At 43.7% G+C, this 20,337-nt stretch overlaps 1 pseudogene; it reads left to right on the forward strand.

The window, feature by feature from the left end:
* The first annotated feature begins 1,175 nt into the window (after positions 1-1,175).
* Positions 1,176-1,438, forward strand: LOC102491608 (60S ribosomal protein L37a-like; annotated as a pseudogene).
* Positions 1,439-20,337: the final 18,899 nt, after the last annotated feature.

Here is a 20,337-nt window from a genome sequence, read left to right on the forward strand (position 1 = left end):
TGACTGAGTTATTTTATAGTGTATTCTGGCTGGAAAATCACATTTTATATGCTGTGGTGATGTTCAGTGAAAATATGTAAAATAAATAAATTAATAAAATAAATAAAAAGAAAACATAAACCTTAGAAATACTACATAATAACAATAAAATCTATAAAATTCTTATGAATAAATTTAACAAAGAAAAGGCATTCAAACTCCACAAATATGTAAATATTTTTATAAAAAGCTGTAAAATTTAAGTGTCATAAAAACTGATCTTTGAATAGGAAAACTCAAAATGGGAAGACAGACTGTCTCCTGAAGCAATTTTTAAAGATAATTAGTTCTTTTTTCTATGAATAAGAAAGAAGTACATGTACTCCCAATCGGGTCTTCAAGCTGGAATCCACCCCCAGCTTCAGCCAGCCCTGGATCATGGGCACACGTGTGCCCAGCATACTCAGGGAGGTCTCTGGATATGAGCCTGGAATTACTGCATGTGAGTCAGCCTTGCAGAATGTTATGTTACTGCTGTGCCTCCATCAGTCTCCCCAAGACAATTAATCAATTTAATGTAATGCCACTTGAAACCACCTCCTTGTTTTTAGTTTTGTTTGTTTTGCTATTGGACACACATGCTCTCCAGAGAGAAAGTGAAAAATTCCCCCAACCCCTTGCCATGGGTAAGGATGGCCTACACCACAATCCCTTCTCTTCCAACCCTTTTGGGATTTGGGGTACACATACACACATGCCTGGCATGATTCCAAACTGCAGGGTCCAGGACTCAGACCACACACTTGGCCATGTGAGATCCAGCTGCTTTAACCTCTGCTCCATCTGCTGGCCATGAAAATAATTTTTTCATGCAAACAATGATTTTAGGGCTTATCTGGAGGAGAGAATATATAAAACAACTTTGAAAAAGAAAATACGCATATGGCATATACATAAATATGTATTTATATATATTTTTCAAAGAAGTATATATTCCTCTCAACTAGCTATTAAAATATAACTTTCACACATCCTAAAGCAATATGATATGAGTGCAGAAAAACACAAATCAAAGAGACGTGACGCTACAAATGTATGAAAAAGGGAACAAGCACTCAACACAAAAGTTAGGGCAATTAAAGTCTATAAAGAAAATTAAATTTAGCTCTCTGAGCTCAGACCTAGTTGGCGGCGATATGGCTAAATACACCAAGAAGGTCAGCATCGTCAGTAAATATGGGACCTGCAATGGTGCCTCCCTCTGGAAAGTAGTGAAGAAAATCGAAATCAGCCAGCATACCCAGTACACGTGCTTCTTCTGTGGCAAAACCAAGATGAAGAGGGGATCTGGCACTGTGGTTCCTGCATGAAAACAGTAGCCAGTGGTGCCTGGACCTACACCTCAGCTGTCACAGGAAAGTCTGCCGTCAGAAGACTGAAGGAATTGAAAGACCAGTAGAAGCTCCACAGACATCTGGAATATCCCTAGCCTATAACAAATGGGTTAATTTATGTTTAAAAAAAAAAAAAGAAGAAAAATTAAATTTAAACTCCTATATATACTATATACAAAAGTAAATCCCCAATGGTTAGAGAGACAAATCTGAATAACAAACACCAAAAAAATAAAATTATTACAAGAATTTATAGGAAGCTATTTTTATAATCTTGGAAATACTTGTTTTTTTTTTGTCTAGTTTTGTTTTTGTAGTTTGACCAGCCATTCTGTTTATTTACTGACCAGATTACAACCCACCTTTTACAACCAATCATAACCCACCTTTTACAACCAATCATGGCCCACCAGCATGTATATAACCATGATCCCTGGCACACAATCTCCAGACTACCAGGAAGATGACACAGACGACCAGGAAGATGACACAGATGACCCGGAAGACCCTGAAGAGTTGTAACACTGCATCGTCTCCGGAAGACCCTGAAGAGTTGTAAGACCCTGAAGAGTTGTAACACTGCGTTGTCTCAGTGCTGCTCACAATAGACGACGCGACCCTGAAGAGTTGTGACACTGCGTCGTCTCCGTGCTGTACCGTGCTGCCCACAATAAACGGATGACCCTGAAGACACTGTGCCGTCTCCGTGTTGTAACACTGCACCGCTCGTCCCAGCTCTCACTCCTTCCCTCAGGAAACCTGTTCAACTGTCCCCCCAGGTCGGGACAGTTCATATCATGTGCATTTCTAACCATAGATACAACATTGAGAGGATGCCAGATGATGATGAAGACCCTTGGTTCTAATTCTTTTTTTTTTTTTTTGAGAGATTTTTTCCCTGTAGGGCGGGGGCGCCTCCCAGACAGACACGAGAGGATCCCTTCTCCTCCATTCTCCTCTCGGGATCTTGGGCACGCACGCACACGCGCCCGGCGTGAGTTTTAAGCCACTGGGTCCGGGACACGAACCGCGGTCGACTACGTGGGAGTCCAGCGACATAGCCATTACGCTAACTGCTGGTTCCCCTTGGTTCTAATTCTTAAAGGACAAAGTTTCTTTGCCTTTCTTTGACCAAATTTCTCTGTTGCCAGTTCATTAAACATGCTATATGTCATGAATTATTATTCTCTTCACCTATTTGCTGTATTATGAGCTAAGTACAGTCAAGTACACTTGCTTTTCTTTTTTTTTTTTTTTTTTTTTTTTTTTTTTTCACTATAGGGCGCGTGTGCTCACCAGACAGACAGAGAGAGACATAGAGACAGAAAGCGAGAAATCATGCCACAATCCCTTCTCCTCCATTCTCCTCTCAGGATCTTGGACATGCACACACACGTGCCCGGTGTGAGTTTTTAAGCCACCAGGTCCAGGACGCTAACTGCGGTTGACTACATGGGAGTCCAGCGACATAGCCATTATGCTAACTACTGGTTCCCAAGTACACTTACTTTTCAATACTGTTTTGAAAATGTTTTGTTTCGTTTAAGAAAAAAAATTCAGGAGTCTTTTTCTTCATTCCACCTTATAGAGAAGATAATTTGAAGGGCCACAGGAAGTCGTTTACTTCTTTGAAGCATTTTTCAACAGTATAGATTTCATGAATGAGATCCTCCACACAGGTGATGCCAAATTTACTAAGAGGTCGAGCAGTCGAAGAGTTATCTGTCAAAGCAACTCACTCCTTATTGATTTTGCCATAACCAAGGTTGTAGGTCAGTTCATTTACTAACTTCAGGTTCGGGCACTCCCACGCAATATATGGTTCCATAATTTATGTTAATTGAGGCGTTGAGCTCAACAAAGGTGCCATTGAAGATCTCATGAAGGTGAAGAAGCTACACCTTTCCAACCTTTGGGCTCACTCCATTGATACCACTGATCCTGATGACAAATGCCAATTTGAGTTCTGTAGGTACGTAGAAGTTGCCAGCTTTTCTTGCCATCCTGCCCATGTGAATCTCAGTTCTGTACATCTGTCTATATTCCTTATGATAGTGCTGAGCTTTTTCATAGATAGGCTTCCTACTTTCCTTTCGAAGCATCTTTTAAGCAAACTTCTTTCTCAGGCTTTGATTTTCAGCTCTGTAAAATTCCTTCCCTTTTTCTCTTAAGGGTTTCTGGCACAGCAGGAACATTTTTCTTGGTGACTTCTAAGCAGTAGGAGCCTTTTTCTTGGTTTCTGCCACAGCAGGAAACTTCTTTTTCTTCTCTTGAACACCCTCTATGGTTCCAGCCAGAAAAGAGGAACTAAATACTTTCATTTGAAAAAAGTACTGCTCTCAGGAACCAGGAGTTAGCGTAATGGCTATGTCGCTGGACTCCCACGTAGTCGACCGCGGTTCACGTCCTGGACCCGGTGGCTTAAAACTCACGCCGGGTGCGTGTGCGTGCGTGCCCAAGATCCCGAGAGGAGAATGGAGGAGAAGGGATTGTGGCGTGACCATCCCCCCTGGGGGCTGATTTCTCGCTTTCTGTCTCTATGTCTCTCTCTGTCTGTCTGGCGAGCACACGCGCCCTATAGCGAAAAACCTCTCCAAAAAAAAAAAGTACTGCTCTCTTTATATTTCCACTACACATCTATAAATACAATACGGATATAACTATTCACAGAAGAAAGGTCAGATAACCTACAAATGCATAAAATGAGATGCATGGACTTATTAATAGTAAAGAAATACAAGTGAAAACAAATAATACTTTTTTTATATAGAGATTTTTTGCTAGAGTGTGTGCACTTGCCAGAAACACAGAGACAGAAAACAAGAAATCACCCTCCAGGTGGCCATGCCATAATCCCTTCTCTCCATTCTCCTCTTTGGATTTTGGGCATGCATCCACAAGTGCCCAGCATGATTTTCAAGCTGCTGGGTCCAGGCCTTGAACTACAGTTAGCCATGTGGGAGTCCAGCACTTTAACCACTATGCTACCTACTGGCCCCCAAAGATATGTTTTACTCCTCTATTAACAAATTGAAAAAGATTGGTAATTTTCAGGGTTGATGTTGGTATATTCTTATATATTGTTGCTGTCAGTTTCAATTATTTCCATGATGGCAGTATTTATATAAAAATTTATAGTACTCTTACTCTTGACCCAGAAACTCCACTTCTGGTAAACTCTTTTAAGAGCCACTGTAAGACGTGTACACATGTCTAATATTCATCTATAATCTTGCTCTTTTCTCAATAACATTCATATTATGTCTTCTTTTTATTTATTTATTTAAATTTGCCAGAGGATACATGCATTGGCTAGAAAGAGACAGAGAGACAGATAGAGAGAGGGAAAGTGAGACCCCCCCCCATGGGACACAGTCATGCCACAATCCCTTCTCCATCTCTCCCTCCTTTCGGGAAGTTGGGCATACACACATATGTACTGGGCATGGTTTTTAAGACACTGAGTCTGGGCCTGGAACCGTGCCGTCAGCCATGTGGGATCCAGTTGCCTTAACTACCACACCATAAGCTGGCCCTTACATAGTGTCTTTTTACCTGCTTATGGTCAGTTTGCTTTAGTTGTGTGATTTTTGTGTTTGAGACATTTGGAAAATCTTTCTCTCACAAGGATGAACTGATCACACCCACATTTATTGTTCCAACAGAGAGCATTGATCTAACTTCTGACATCTTCCTCATTGCTGTTTTGTGCTGTTTCGCTTTTACATTTTACTACAGAGACCACTGTTTTTCTTCCTCCTCCACTGATCCACACTGATGTAGCTCTCTCATCCAATGGCTCAAATCTTGCTTGAACTCCAGTTCTCGGTTTAAACTTCTGCAGAATATAAAGCATCATATTTGTTTAACTCTCTCATGGAGCCTCATCTTTGCATCCTGACAACTCTTTAGAATTCCTTACTAGGCTAAACTCCACTTTGGCTCCTGAATTCAGTTTGGTCAGTCTTTGAGGGAGAAAATAACCCCTTTCCCTCCTGGCTTTTGCCTGTCTTCTGCTAACTGTTAATAATTGGTTCCTGTCAGAACAATGAACTCCTACCTCTGATTGCCTGCCAGGCTTTTGCAAAGAAAAAGGACTACATAGTTTGACTTGCTTTTGAAGCTCCAAACCTTTCCTACCATCGGAACAACTAGACAACAACCAAACAAACAATCTGACAAACCCCCCAGCTCCTGGCAGAGCCATGCAGAGAAGGGAACGCAGGGCTGGTCAGACCAGTAGCAGCTCCTGGGTCCTGCTGCTTCACTCCCTCAGGTCTACACCTCAGTTCATCCTAGTGTGTGTAAACCCTGCCTTGACCTTCTTTTTCCATCCTCTTTCAGGCTCCACCTGAGGCACAGGTGTTCCAGCCTGAAGATAAAGAGGGAATGTGGCCTGAGCTCCACCCCAAGGCCAGGAATTCAGACTTGTTCCTGGGAAGCAGTTCCCAGTGCATTTGCATCCTTACTGGTAAGAGAAGGCCATGTAGTTACATAGTTAGTGCTTTCTGGGCCTTGCCCGTTAATTTGTTTTCTCACCAGAACTGGGGTGTAAGATATTATGGCCCCTCCCATCCACTTCCCATCCAGGGTCTCCCTCTCATTGGTGGTCTGACCCCTAGACAAGGCAAAAAGCTTCTTTTCCTTTTGTAGATTTGCCTTTTAGCTTGGGGGTACACAGTGGTTTGTACTCACCCAGACCCCAAAGGATTGCAAAGATTCTGCACTACGGCACTGGGTGGAATCCCCAGGGCTCAGCTGGAATTTCAAAAGGTTTGCAAAGCTCTCGCTGCAGGAAACTGCATTCTCCAATATTCAAGTTTTTTGGGACTCTTATTTGGAGACTGCCAAAGCAGATAAAAATCCATTCCCCAAGTACCCTAAAGCAGTCTTTCATCCCAACCCCATGAAATCCCTGATAAAAAGGGCAGAGGACTTTCTTTCCTCAATCCTCTTGGTCTGGAGAAAGCGACCTCTCAGCCTGACCAAGCCTGTACAAGCCTGTTTCCAGACAAATGAATTCTTGCCCTCTGCAAAATGCAGTTGGTGGTACCAGGGCAGGGAAACTAATGATCAGTTAGTTGAGAGACCTGGGGTTTGGAAGCCATTTCGACGACCAGATTTTAAGGCTTCTTTATAAGGGATTTTTTTTTTTTTCACTATAGGGCACATACATGCAATAGCGGGAGAAAGACAGAGGGAAAGTGGCCATGCCCCAAACCCTTCTCCACACAAGTACATATGCCTAGTGTGTTTTGTAAGCTACCAGGTCTAGGACTCAAAACTACACAGCTAGCCACGTGGAATCCAGATGCCTTAGCCATGCCACCTGGCTGGCTCAGAACTTCTTTTTTCTTTTCTTTTCTTTTCTTTCTTTCTTTCTTTCTTTCTTTCTTTCTTTCTTTTATTTTAATGAGATATAGAGATAGAGAGAGAGAGAGAGAGAAAGGGTCTTTCTTGCCTTCGCAGTCCTCTGTCCTAGCCTACCAGTGAGCTAAGCTCCAGGTACATTCTACTACACTGGTCTGTCTAGGCTGGTCCAGGATCTGAACCTGGGCCTCCCATGTGGCCCCAGCCTTGTGCACCAGTGCCCTACCCCTGGTGCCACTTGCAGCTGGGCCTATAATCTGCTCTTGGGTGTATGTTGTCTGTTATGCTATAGCCAAGTTGGGGAGGATACCAGAAGGGGTCAAGTGATGCTGGAAGGGGGCATGCAATTGCTGGAGCCCGCCAGGCAGCACAGGAGACCTGGAGCACTTGGGAGGGAAAAAGGATCTTGGTCCCAGTAAGCTGGGAAACAGACTCTCCTTTAAACAAATGAGATCTCTCAAAAAGTGATTTATGAGCAGTGGAGATCTAGATCAGGAGCCCACAAACTACAAACCCCACCCACAGACTGAGAACTAAGAACAGTGTTTACACTGTTAAATGGTTAGAAGAAACCAGAGTACTATCATATGACACATACAATTAAATAAACTCAGTTTTTACTATCTACAAATACACTTTCATCAGAGAACAACTTCTATTAATTTGCACACTCTGCAGCCACTTCAGTACTTCTACTGCAGACCTGAGTGGTTGATATGATGTCCGCGTGGCCTTCACACCCTAAAATGCTTATTCTCTAGCACTTAGCAGAAAAAAAGATGTTGTGCTTGGTTGAGATTGTCAATAAAATAGAACCCCTGGGACCAGCAGTTGGCGTAATGGCTATGTCGCTGGACTCCCATGTAGTCGACTGCGGCTCAAGTCCCGGACTCAGTGACTTAAACTCATGCCGGGCGCATGCACATGTGTGCCCAAGATCCCAAGAGGAGAATGGAGAAGGGATTGCGGTGTGGCCATCCCTTCCGGGGAAGGGGGGTTGACTTCTCACTTTCTGTCTCTGTCTTTCTCTGTCTTTCTGGTGAGTGCACGCACCCTATAGCAAAAACCTCTCCAAAAAAAAAAAGAACCCCTGATTTGTCATAACTGATGTAGAATAGGCTTCACAGGAAGACAAACTTTTGCTCAATTCTTGGCCAATTGAAAAGTATCATTACTGGGACCAGTAGATGGCATAATGGTTACATCACTGGACTTCCATGTAGTCAACTACAGTTTGAGTCCCAGACCTGACTTAAAACTCATGCCAGCTGCATGTGTTTGCATGCCCAAAATCTTGAGAAGAGAAAGGAGAAGAAGGGATTACAGTGTGGCCATCCTCCCAGGGAGTAATTTCTCTTTTTATCTCTCTGGCAAGCACTTGGGCCCTACAGGAAAAAACTCTCTTAAAAAAAGGAAAATGTCACTACTGGTGCCAGCAGGTGGTGCAGCCGTTAAGGCACTGGACTCCCACATGGCCGACTGCAGTTATGTCCCAGACCTGGTTGCTCGCAAATCACGCCAGGCATGTGTGCACACACGTCCAAAATCACGAGAGGAGAATGCAAAAGAGATCGCAGTGTAGCCATATTCCCTGGTAGTGATTTCTCACTTTCTCTCTGTCTCTCCAGCAAGAGCACATGCCCTATGACAAAAATCTTCCCACCCCTCCCCCCAAAAAATCACTGTTATTTTATTTCAGAGAATATGCTAATGAGATAACCAGGACAGCCCTGTTCAGGGTATTCTTTGCTTTTGAACTTTTTTTGTTTGCTTTCTCTTAACTGTTTTTCCTATTTTAAGCAAGCATGCTCTTAATTACTTTTTAAAATCGTTTATTTTATTCATGTTAAAGAATGTAGGGGTAAGAGAGAAAGAGAGACAAGGAGGGAGGGAGAGAAACATTCTTGCTGGGGTCTTGTCGCACTGTGGTCCCATTTCTGCAGCCCTCCAGCTCCTTGGGATCTCGGGCGTGCACTCAGGCACAGTGTTTTCAAGCTGACCCTGGAATCTGAACTCACGCTCAGCCATGAGGTTTCTGGCATGGCAGTTCTGCGCACCACCGACTGTGCCACGAGGCTGGGCCCTTAATTCATCTTAAATGGTAAATGTGAAACTTCTAAAACACTGACGTGGGCAGCACTCAGAGACACTCAGCTCCCCTTGCAGGCACCAGTGCCACCTAATTGTTTGCTGCACACAAAAGGCGGATCAGAGAAAAATCGCTTCTTTATTCTCCCCCTTTACATCATCTCCCCTGCACCTGGGGAGTCTGGATGCTCTGAGACCGAGTACAACACGCATCTGATGATGGGTTACACCAAAGCACACCAAGACCTAAATCCCTCCCAGATTTATGGAGATTTTCTACAGCTTAACTAGATTTCTAATTGTCCTGCCACCTGTACTGAAATGTACAGTCTGTGTTAATCTCGAATTCTTTTCTGTTTCCATAATCTTGATAAAGTTTCCTGCACTCAAACAGTAAATCCAGTTTGGTCCACGGGTTTTAAAGAGGGAGCCAAATTCACTTTTATGATTTCCAGTATGCAGGCTTTTTTGGAGGCGTGTGGATAACGAACTAAAAGGCCAGCACAATTTGTCTTTTCCGAGGACCTGGTGCTATGCATTCCAGGTTGAAATCGTGAGTTCACTGGTGGCTACTGAATCGTCACAAGAGGTCTCTCCTTCAGAGGCATGTAGGAGGCAGCGGGTAAGGGTTTTCATATATTCAGCACGCCAAGGCTTCTGTTCTCCCCGCCCCGCAAGTGTTCTTCTATGGATGATGACTTGCTGGTTTGTTTACTTCCTGGTGACACTGAGATTACAGACCAAAAAGGCAGATTTCGGTACCTGTTTATGTCAACCATTTCTCTGGACATTCTATTTTTTTATTTTAAATTATTTATTTAATTTTATTTATTGTTCTTCTTCTTTTTTTTCCTAATCCAAGGATCTTTATTTTCTCTTTTTCCCAATATAGACGCCACCTTGTACTTTTTATTCTGGTAACAATACATCGTTTATGAGGGTGCTGTATTTTTCATGCCATATTTTTCATGACTGGAAGCTGAAGGTTGAAACACTTAATCCGGTAGTCTTGGCCTGGTAAACCTGTGAATCCAGTCTGTACAAAGGAGAGACTCCATACCTGCTGTCACAGTCAGTAGTCTGCCTGGGGACCTCTGAACTACTGAGTGCAAAATCCCTGCCATAAATGTAGCAACTGTTCTCTTCAAAAGCAGTATCTGCTGAAACATCTGGCTTGAACTTTTTCTATTTTTATTATTCTTTTGATCAGAGAAAGAGAGAGAGAGAGAGAGAGAGAGAGAGAGAGAGAGAAAATGAGAAAGCAAGCCAATAGGTTCAGGATTCAAACTGAGGTTGGCCATGTGGGAGTCTAGTACCTTAACCATCACACCACCTGCTAGCCCTCTTTAGACATTTTAAAAATGAGTCTACCATGTGACCTTAGACAAATTGTTTAACATCTCTTCCCTCCTGTGCGAGTTGGAAGGATACATTATCTGCTCTGCTATTTCATAGTGCTGTTTTCTTTCTTTTTTTTTGGCGGGAGGGGGCGGGGGGGAGGTTTCTGCTATAGGGTGCGTGTGCTCGCCAGAAAGACAGAGAGAGACAGAGAGACAGAAAGTGAGAAGTCACCCCCCCGGGGGATGGCCATGCCGCAATCCCTTCTCCTCCAGTCTCCTCTCGGGATCTTGGGCATGCAGGCATGTGAGCTTAAGCCGGCGTGAGTTTAAGCCACAGGGTCCGGAACTCAAACCGCGGTCAACTACATGGGAGTCCAGCGACATAGCCATTACGCTAAGTGCTGGTCCCAGCAGTGCTGTTTTCAAGAACAGAATGTGAAAAAATGCATGGCCAGCTCTGAAGCATTTTCTAGGTGAGAATATTTAGTCCTCTGTAAACGGAGGCTTTTGGGAGACGGAAGGAAAAGGAGATGTTGATCAAAAGGTATAAACTTTCAGTTTTACGATGAATAAGCCCTGGAGACTCCATGTATAGGATGGTAATGACAATTAGCAATAATAGGTTACAGGGGCCAGCCAAATGGCATGATGGTTAAGACGGTTGGATCCCACATGGCCGACTGCACTGTTCAAGTCCCAGATCCCGAGACTAGGTGTGTGTGTGCCCAAAATCCCGAGAGGAGAATGGGAGAGGGATAGGGGCATGACCATCCTTCCTGGGGGGATACTTTCTCACTTTTTCTCTCTCCCTCTTTTTGTTTCTCTCTGGGGAGCACACACACTCCATAGAAACTGAGGTAATAATAACAATAATATATTATACCCTTAAAATTTGCTCAGAGTAGTTCTTCAGTGTTATCATCACATCAAAAAAACAACAACAAAAAAAGGTAACTAGCGAAGTGATAGATAAATTAGCTTGATTGTGGTGCTCATATTGCAACGTATGTGTATCAAAGCATGGCATTGTGCTCTTTGACCTTTTTAATTTGTCATTTTTACCTCAATAAAGCTCGGAGGGGGAAGAGAAGCTTCTGTTCTTCTGATTATTCCTTCTCTGTCAGCTAGAGGCTCTGTCCCCCAAAACTAAGGGTAGCTTTTCTCTTCAGCTGGAGTCCTTGAGTTTGTCTGTCCTCAGGCGGGTTGCCTTGTCAGTCTCGTCTTAAAATACATATATAGTGCACGTAGATGCAGAAGATTTATTACATAGGGGAAGGCTGGGGGAATGGGATGTAGGCCTCTCCATACCATTTTTGCAACTTTCTGTGGGTCTATAATTACTTTGAAATAAAATGTTTTAAAAAATTACATGGGCGTGGTGGTGCAGGCACTGGACTCCCACATGGCCAACCAGGGTTCAAGTCCCAGACTTGGCAGTTTGCTTTTTCACTTTTCTACTTACTCTCTCTGGTAAATACACATACCCTATAGCAAATTAAAATAATAATAAGCAATAAAATGAATAATTCTTTAAGAAATTATATGTAAAGTACTTGGCACAGTATCTAGAAATTTTAGAAGCTCTTGTTTTTAGAATTATTAAATTACTTACTTTCTTAATTGATATATTTATTTAAGTTGACCAGAGAGGGGCAGAGTGAGAGAGGGAGAAAGTGAGAAAGCAAGCCACTAGGTCTGAGACTCAAACCATGGTCGGCCATTGGGAGTCCAGCGCTCTCAACCACCATGCCACCCATCGACCCTAGAAGCTCTTTTTCTGTGCTATTAGCATTATGTAAAATGACCAGAGTTTTATTATTATTGTTAATTTTTATTATCTAATATATCATAACGAATAATATTTGTTGAATGCTCACTATGTGCTTTTTATTTTATTAAGGTTTTTGTCATAGAGTGCATGCGTTCACCAGAGAGAGAGAAAGTGAGAAATCACACCCTGGGGGGATGGCCACTCCACAATCCCTTCTCCTCCATCATCCCCCTGGGATTTTGGGCACACACACACACACACGCCATGCATGATTCTCAAGCTGTTGAGTCCAGAACTGGAACCTCAGTCATGTGGGAGTCCAGTTCCTTAACCTCTACACCGTCTGCTGGACCCCGTGCTGGGCACTATCTTAAGTATCCTATTATTCTGTTCTATTTTTAAATATTCTATTTACTATCCTTAGGTGTCATCTCCATTTTATAAATGAGAAAGCAGCACAAAGAGGTTACGTACTTTGTCCAAGCTCACACAGGTTAGCAGTGGGGGGTGGGTGAGGGGAGAGCCAGGATGCGCACTCAGGAAGTCTGTCCAATAATTCTCAAAGAAAGGTCACTATTCGGTCATTTGCTGAACTTCTGAACTTTAGGCAAGATCAAGCCCCAGGGTGGGAAGTATGCCCCATAGGGTTCCCTGCCCAGTAAACGGAGGCCCTTATTTGATGAAATCTTTGAGATTCCTAAGGACTCCTCCACCCCGCCCAGATCATCTACCTCACCTAACTGTCGAGAAGGTACAAGTCCCACTGATAAGGAGCTCCTTTGATGAGGACAGTGATCCCTCGTAGGGACGTCGGAATAAAAGTGCAGCTTTGGGCCGGTTCCATGGCAGGTAGTGGTTAAGGTGGCTGAATCCCTCATGGTCCATAGCATGATGTGAGTCCCGGACCTGGTGGTTTGAGAAACCCACCAGGCACCTGTGCAGGCTTGTGCCCAAATCCCTAAGAGAGGAAGAAATGGAGGAAGAGATTGCAGCACAATCATTCCCTACCAGGGAGTGTTTTTTCTGTTCTTCACTCTGTCTCTGACCCCCTCTGACAAGGGCGTGCATGTGCTAGCAAAAAACATAAATAAATAAATAATAAATAAAAGAGCGATTTCCTCAGAATCTGGGCTCAAGATTCAAGTTCAGTAGCCTGTGCTGAGCCCCTAGAGCCTGTATTTTTATTTTTATTTTTTTTTAAGAGAGACTTTTGCTATAGGGCACATGTGCTTGCTGGAGACACACAGAGAGACAGAGAGAGAGAAAGTGAGAAATCACCCCCCCGGGGAGGGGTGGGTACACTGCAATCCCTTCTCCTCCATTCTCCTCCTGGGATTTTGGGCACACACGCGCACATGCCCAACATGAGTTCCAAGCTGCTGAGTTTAGCATTTGAATCATGGTCAACAACGTGGGAGTCCAGTGCCTTAACCACTACACCCCCTGCTGGCTCCAGGAGCCTGTATTTTTAATTTGATATCCAGATAGATTCTTAGCATTAGCCAAAATTGGGAAGTAATGTCTTTAGATTCTGTTTCCCAGAGGTATCTAATACATAGCCAGTGCTGGGACAGGCCGCAGCAAGCTGTGAAACACTGGGACGCTCATACAAATAAGGATTCGGGAACACTCAGCCCTTGGTTCTTTTCTTTTCTTTTCTTTTTTTCCTTTTTTTCCTTTTTTCAGGAGAGGTTTTTGCTATAGGGCATGTGCGCTCGCTAGAAAAACAGAGAGAAACAGAGAAACAGAGAGTAAGAAATCACCCCCCAGGGAGTATGCCAATGCCACAGTCCCTTCTCCTCCATTCTCCTCTCGGGATCTTGGGCATGCACGCACATGCGCCTGGTGTGAGTTTAAGCCACCAGGTTCAGGACTCGAACCATGGTTAACTACATGGGAGTCCAGCGACATAGTCATTATGCCAACTGCTGGTTTCGACACACCCCTTGATTCTAATCCTATCTCTTTGGCTTTCAATTTTTACAGTCTCTTGGTTTCAGTTTACTCATCTTTTTCTTTAAAAAAAAATTTTTTTTTTATTCATGATAGAGTACATGCATTCACACATGAGAGAGAGAGAAGAGAGAGAAGCACCCTCCATGGGTTCTGGTAATGCACTGATCTCGTTTCCCAGGTCTTCTAACCTGTGAGGTCTTGGGCACTTGCATGCATTCCTGGTGTGTTTTGGGCTGAGCAGGCCTGGAATTCGAATGAGTCACCTCATGGAATTGAGTTTCTCTTTATCAGTGCCTTATGCTGCACCATGGAGTCAGCCTCTCTCACCACAAATGGAAGTAGGCCGAGCCATGATAGCACAGGCTGGTTGATGCTACTACCTGACAGGCTGAGGCCACAAGGGGGACCCAGGTTCGAGTCTCTGTTCACTCTGAAAGGCCAGGTGTGGTGGCACAAACCTATGTTCCAGCTACTCAGGAAACTAGGGCAGGAGGATCCCAACACAGAGAGACCCTGTCTTAAAAGGAAAAGCAAAATGAAGACAGTTCAACCCACCTCACTGGGGATTGCTGCTGTGAGGATTACTGTCGAAGTCATGGGAACCATTGCACTTTTGACATCATCATTGTTGTTATGAACTTGCCATCTTTTGTTTTGCTTTGTTTTTCAGTTTGCTATAAGGTGTGTGCACTCACTAGAGAGAGAGAGAAAACATGAGAAAGAAACCCCTAGGAGGATGGCCACACCACAATCCATTCTCCTCCATTCTCCCCCATGGGGTTTTGGGCATGTGGGATCTGGCCGCCTTAACCACTACGCTGCCAGTTAGCCCCCATTAACTTACTATCTACTGCCAGGCAAATAGGCTCAAATTATCAGCTGGGCAGCCTCTGAGCTTGGAGGGTGGAGAGCCAGGCCCTGGAAACAAAGTTTATAGTATGGCCAGTTTTGATTAAACAAATGAAGCTTTCCAGAGTACGGAGTCACAGGGCCAAGTAAGAGCTACAGTGGAGGGTCGCATCAGAGGAAAAGGAGTCCAACGGAAAAGCCACTCTGTAGGGGTGCCAGTCCTAACAAGACTTGCCTCTTTACGAGGTCAGCGGAGAAGTTAAAGATGAATAATCACAAGTGTGTTGCCGCTTTTGACAGACTAAACCAAGCCCACTGACTCTGGGAGTAACAATACCTTTGCATAGGGGTACCTACTTTTTCACTAGCCTACCTGGCAAAAATGACTGCCTTTCAAGAGAGCCCCGGCTCTCACCTTCAGGGCTATGGTTTCGACCTTACTCGCCTAGATCAAACTCATCTTCACGACCTCAGCGTTCTTGGAGCCAGCCGACGAGTGCATGCGGAATGGATTTCCTCACCTGCGGCCTCCCCTGTCTCAATCTGCACATCTATGGTAGTGATCTCTCATCACAGGCAGAAGGGAGTCTGGAGATAAGCAAATCTGCCCAGGTAAGAAGGTAATTCACTGGTCATTAAACATTAGATAAGCAAGACAAATGAGTATGTTGATCTGTGGGAAGTACTTATCTTTCATTTTAACTTCTTTTCTATTGTACTGATTGAAGCAAAATTCTTCTTCTTTTTCTTTTTTTTTTTAGATTTTTGCCAGAGGGTGTGTGTGTGAGAGAGAGAGTTAGAAACCACCCCCCCCCCCAAGGGGAATGGCTATACCCCAGTCCCTCCTCTATTCTCTTGCACACACACAGGCATCTGGCATGATTTTCAAGCCTCCAGGTCTGGGACTGGAATCACAGTGGCTCATGTGGGAATCTAATGCCTTAACCAACACCTGTTGGCTCCTCTTCTTTTTTTAATGCTAGAGCGTGTACGCACATGAGAAAGAGAGAGCACAAAGCATCCTCAGTGGGGCCTGGTTATGCCGTAATCCTTTTTCCTCCAGTTCCCCATACTGTCAAGATTCTGGGCAAGCAGTGCAGCCAGGATGACACTTCCAAGGTGACAACACGAACCCCAGGTGGCCATGCGGGATGCAGCTTTCTTTGCGTAGCGTCTAACCACTTAGCTCTGGGGCCGGCTGAAAGAAAATTCTTGAGGACTGAATTGGAGAATCCATTAAGTACCAAAACATTGAGGCACTATTTATTTATTTATTTTTGAGAGGTTTTTGCTATCGGGTGCATGTGCTTGCCAGAGAGACAGAAAGACAGAAAGGAAGACGTCACTCCTGGGAGGGGGAGCGAGGGGATGGCCACGCTGCAATCCCTTTTCCTCCATTCTCCTCTTGAATCTTGGGCACACACACACATGCGCCTGGTGTGAGTGGTAAGTCACTGGGTCTGGGACTTGAACTGTGGTCAACTACATAGGAGTCCAGTGACATAACCATTATGCCATTTACTGGTCCCGAGGCACCATTCGTATTATTGTCTGTGGAGCTATGCCATCGAGGGCTCTACTCATTCGGAATATAAAATAAATAACTACCTTGGGCAGCCGGGGAACAAGGTGGCCATGTTTGAATGTGCTCTAAGTACTCACTTTCCAACTTAGGATCTTGGACGTAGTCTTGTGTTAGAATTGAGAACTCAGTAAGGGTGTTCTGTCCTTATCCAGAAGGTCTGATTTCAGTAAACCTAAGGGGAAGCTTCTCATTTCAGCAATTCAAGAAAAACTGCCTTCAGGGTCAGCAGGTGGCATAGACGTTAAGGTTCTGGATCCCACATAGCTGACTGTACGGTTAGAGTCCTGAACCCAGTGTTTTGAATAGTCACACCAGGTGTGTGTGTGTGTGTGTGTGTGTGTGTGTGCGTGTGTGCCCAAAATTCTGAGAGAAATCACCTGGAGGACAATTTCTCACTTCGCCTTCCTCCTGATATCTCTCTGTCTCTTTCCAATGAGCACATGTACCCTTTAGCAAAAACCACTAAAGAAACAAACAAACAAAAGCCGTCCCAGTGATCTGGATAAACATTAGACTCTGAGAACTGATGTTCTAGTGTGGTTCATTATTTGATTGTCCAGAAGAACTAGGCAGCGAAAGGGCCAGCAGCTGGTTCAGGTTCCTCCAGATCTGCTCCATTTTCCTTTTCTTTTTCTTTTTTTGGAGAGGTTTTTGCTATAGGGCGTGTGCGCTCGCCAGACAGAGAGAGAGAGACAGAAAGCGAGAAATCACCCCCCAGGGGGGATGGCCACACTGCAGTCCCTTCTCCTCCATTCTCCTCTCGGAATCTTGGGCACGCATGTACATGCGCCCAGAGTGAGTTTTAAGCCACCGGGTCCGGGACGTGAGCCACGGTTGACTACATGGGAGTCCAGCGACATAGCCATTACACCAACCGCTGGTCCCTCCAGTTTCTCTTAATCCTGCCCTGAGTTGCATGCCAGCTTGTCTACTGCCTGTTCCATATCCCCTCTGCCCACAGCAGGTACCTCGGATGTCCAGGGTCCCTTCCTAGTGGAGTGACTTGAAGGGTTGGGTCATTACCAGTTGTGCCTATTGTGATTTTCCACTGAGTTTTGTTTTGTGAAAGATTTTTTCACTCTAGGGTGTGTGTGCTCGCCAGAGAGACAGAGAGATAGAAAGCAAGAAATTAACCCCCAGGAGGATGGCCACACTGCAATCTCTTCTCCATTCTCATTGGGATCTTGGGCACATGTGCTGGGGTGAGTTTTAAGCCGCTGGGTTCGACTATGTTGTGATGGTGGAGGTGCTGGACTCTCAGGTGGCCCACTGTGATTTGAGTCCCAGACTCAGCAGGCTGAAACTCATCCTGCGTGCGTGTGCTTGTGTGCCTAAAATCCTGAGAGAATGGAGGAGAAGCAATTGTGGAATGGCCTTTTCCCCCGGGGATAATATTTCCCTTTCCCTTTTTGTGTTTCTATCTAGCAAGTACATGTGCTCTATGGCTAAAACCTAAAAAAAAATTTAAACTAATTAAAAAATTTTAAAAAATGTTGTAAGGCAATGAACAACCATGAACCCATTAGAGAACCCAGAACTACAACATAACCAATAACTTACATGCATTTTAATTTTTTTAAATCTATTCCATCCTCTTGCATAAAAAAAAACTTTCTGAAGTTTCACAATGATCGTTGTATTGTTTTCTTTGGAATAACTTTTAAAATTTTAAAGTAGTTTAAGATTCACGAGAAAGTGTAAACATAGTACATCACTTGTCTAGTATCCCCTAATGACGTCTTCTGTAAGCCTACTACATCATCAAAGCCAGAAAGTTAAGGTTGGTGTAATAGTAACTCAGGAACAGGCCTTACCTGGATTTCACCAAGTTATATACACTTCAGTGTGTGTATGCATGTGCATGCATGTGTGTGTGCATGCATGTTCCATGAAATGTCATCACGTGTAGATTCTGGTAGCCACCACCTCACTCAGGATACGGAACTGTCTATCTCTACAATGCTGGCAACATCTGATGTGTTCTCTGTTACTATAACTTCATTACTTCAAGAATGTTTATGTAGGGCCAGCAGGTAGTGCGGAAGTTAAGGTGCCTGGATTCCACATGGCTGACTGTGTGGTTGAGTCCCAAACCAGATGGCCTGAAAATCACACTGGGAGTATGTATATACATGCCCAAAATCCCAGGAGAGATGGAGGAGAAGGGATTGTGGCATGGCCATCCCCTCCTTGGAGGTGACTTCTTACTCTCTTTCTTTCTCACTTTTCCTCCCTCCCTCCTTCTCTGAGTTTCTTTCCAGCTAGTGCACATGCTCTATAGCAAAAAAAAAAAAAAAAAAAAAAAAAGATACAACAAAAGCATGTTTTATATCAGGCTGGCCACATGGTGTCACATGGTGTGGTGGTAAGGCAATGCTCCACGATGCTGAGACTATGTGGGAAGGTCTTGGATTCATGTCCAAAGGTCTCCCTGCACATAGCGGAGGTGCCTGTGGTCTTGACTGATGCGGGGTGATACATGACCGAAGGCCCTATTGAGGATGCCCCCTCCCACTTATCCCATGGAAGAGATAAACTTTCTACAAAAGAATGCTATATAAATGGAATCGTACAGTATAATCCTTTGAGACTACTCTTTTTCATGCAGTGCAATGCTCATCTTGAGATTCCTCCAAGATGTTCCATGTATCAATAGTTCAGTCCTCTTGTGGGTTTTGATATTTTTCTGGGTAAGGACCCAGGGTTTCTTGGGATTTTCTAGACTATCTTGTCCTGTACATTCAGGGAGCATTTATTTCTTCCTCTCCAATCTGTCTGCCTTTAGTTTCCTTTTAATTCACGGGAATAGTCTCCAATTTATTTATTCATCCTGTTGTTGGACCCCCTAGTACTTTTTTCCAGGTACCTTTTCTGATATTATCACAATTTTACACTTTTATCCAGAACCCTAGGAGTCAATCATGTTTTCAAATTCTGAAATTTTTAGACTTTAGAAAGTTCATTGCATTTACTGAGTATTTTGTAATGTTCCTAGTGAGTCTAGGGTAGTGGCCATTTTTTTTTTTTTTTTTTTGCAAAGAAATAAACGAACATTCGCTCTAATTGAAATTAAATCTATAGGTAACATTATATCAGTTCTGGTCAAGTTATGCTGCAATTGAGTTTGTTCCAGACTTAAGGGGAAAAAGACATCTGTGTCTTGAGAGCTTTTTAAATTTAAGAATTATAGACAAGGGAGCCGGTATGTGGCATGGATGGTTGAGGCACTGGACTTCCATATGCTGACCATGGTTCAAGTCCTGGATATGGCAGCTTGCTTTTTCACTTTCCGTCTCTCTCTGTGCCTCTTTCTGGCTAAATTAAAATAAATAAATAAATAGAATTACAGACAAAAGATGATGAGTCATGAAGCCAGTAAGTGTCCTGGTGGTTGAGGTGCTGGACTCCCACATGATCGACTGCAGTTTGAGTCCCGGATTTGGGGTTTGCTTTCTCACTTTCTGTCTCTCTCTGGTGAGTGTGTATACCCTGTTACAAATTTAAAATAATAATAATAATAATAAATTAATTAAATAAATAATTCTTTAAATAAAGGGATTCTGAGTATGTCATTTGACTTGGGAGTTTGGTGTTTCTTTGGATTGTTTTTCCTCACTGATAGTTTTTGCCTGAGGTTGGAGTTTCTCTTATTCCTCTGTTTTCTTTCTCTTTCTTTCTTTCTTTTTTAAAGAGATTTTTTTTTTGCTAGAAGGTGAATGTTCTCACCAGAGAGAGAGCAAGAGGGAAAGGGAAAAGTGAGAACTCACCCCTCTGGAAGGATGGCCATGCTTCAATCTTTTATCTTATATTCTCCTCTTGGGATTTTGAGCATGAGCACACCCATGCCCAGTGTAATTTTCAAGCCACTGAGTCCAGGACTTGAACCACCATTTTGACCACGTAGGAATCCAGCACCCTAATAAGCATATCATCTGCTGGTCGCAGTTCTGCTTTTAAGAGAATGAAGGAAAGACAAATTGGGAAGGGGCTCACTCAGTAGAGCTG

This window comes from Tupaia chinensis, unplaced genomic scaffold (genome assembly GCF_000334495.1).
Source record: "Tupaia chinensis unplaced genomic scaffold, TupChi_1.0 Scaffold145741_1, whole genome shotgun sequence".
Taxonomy (NCBI): Eukaryota; Metazoa; Chordata; class Mammalia; order Scandentia; family Tupaiidae; genus Tupaia; species Tupaia belangeri.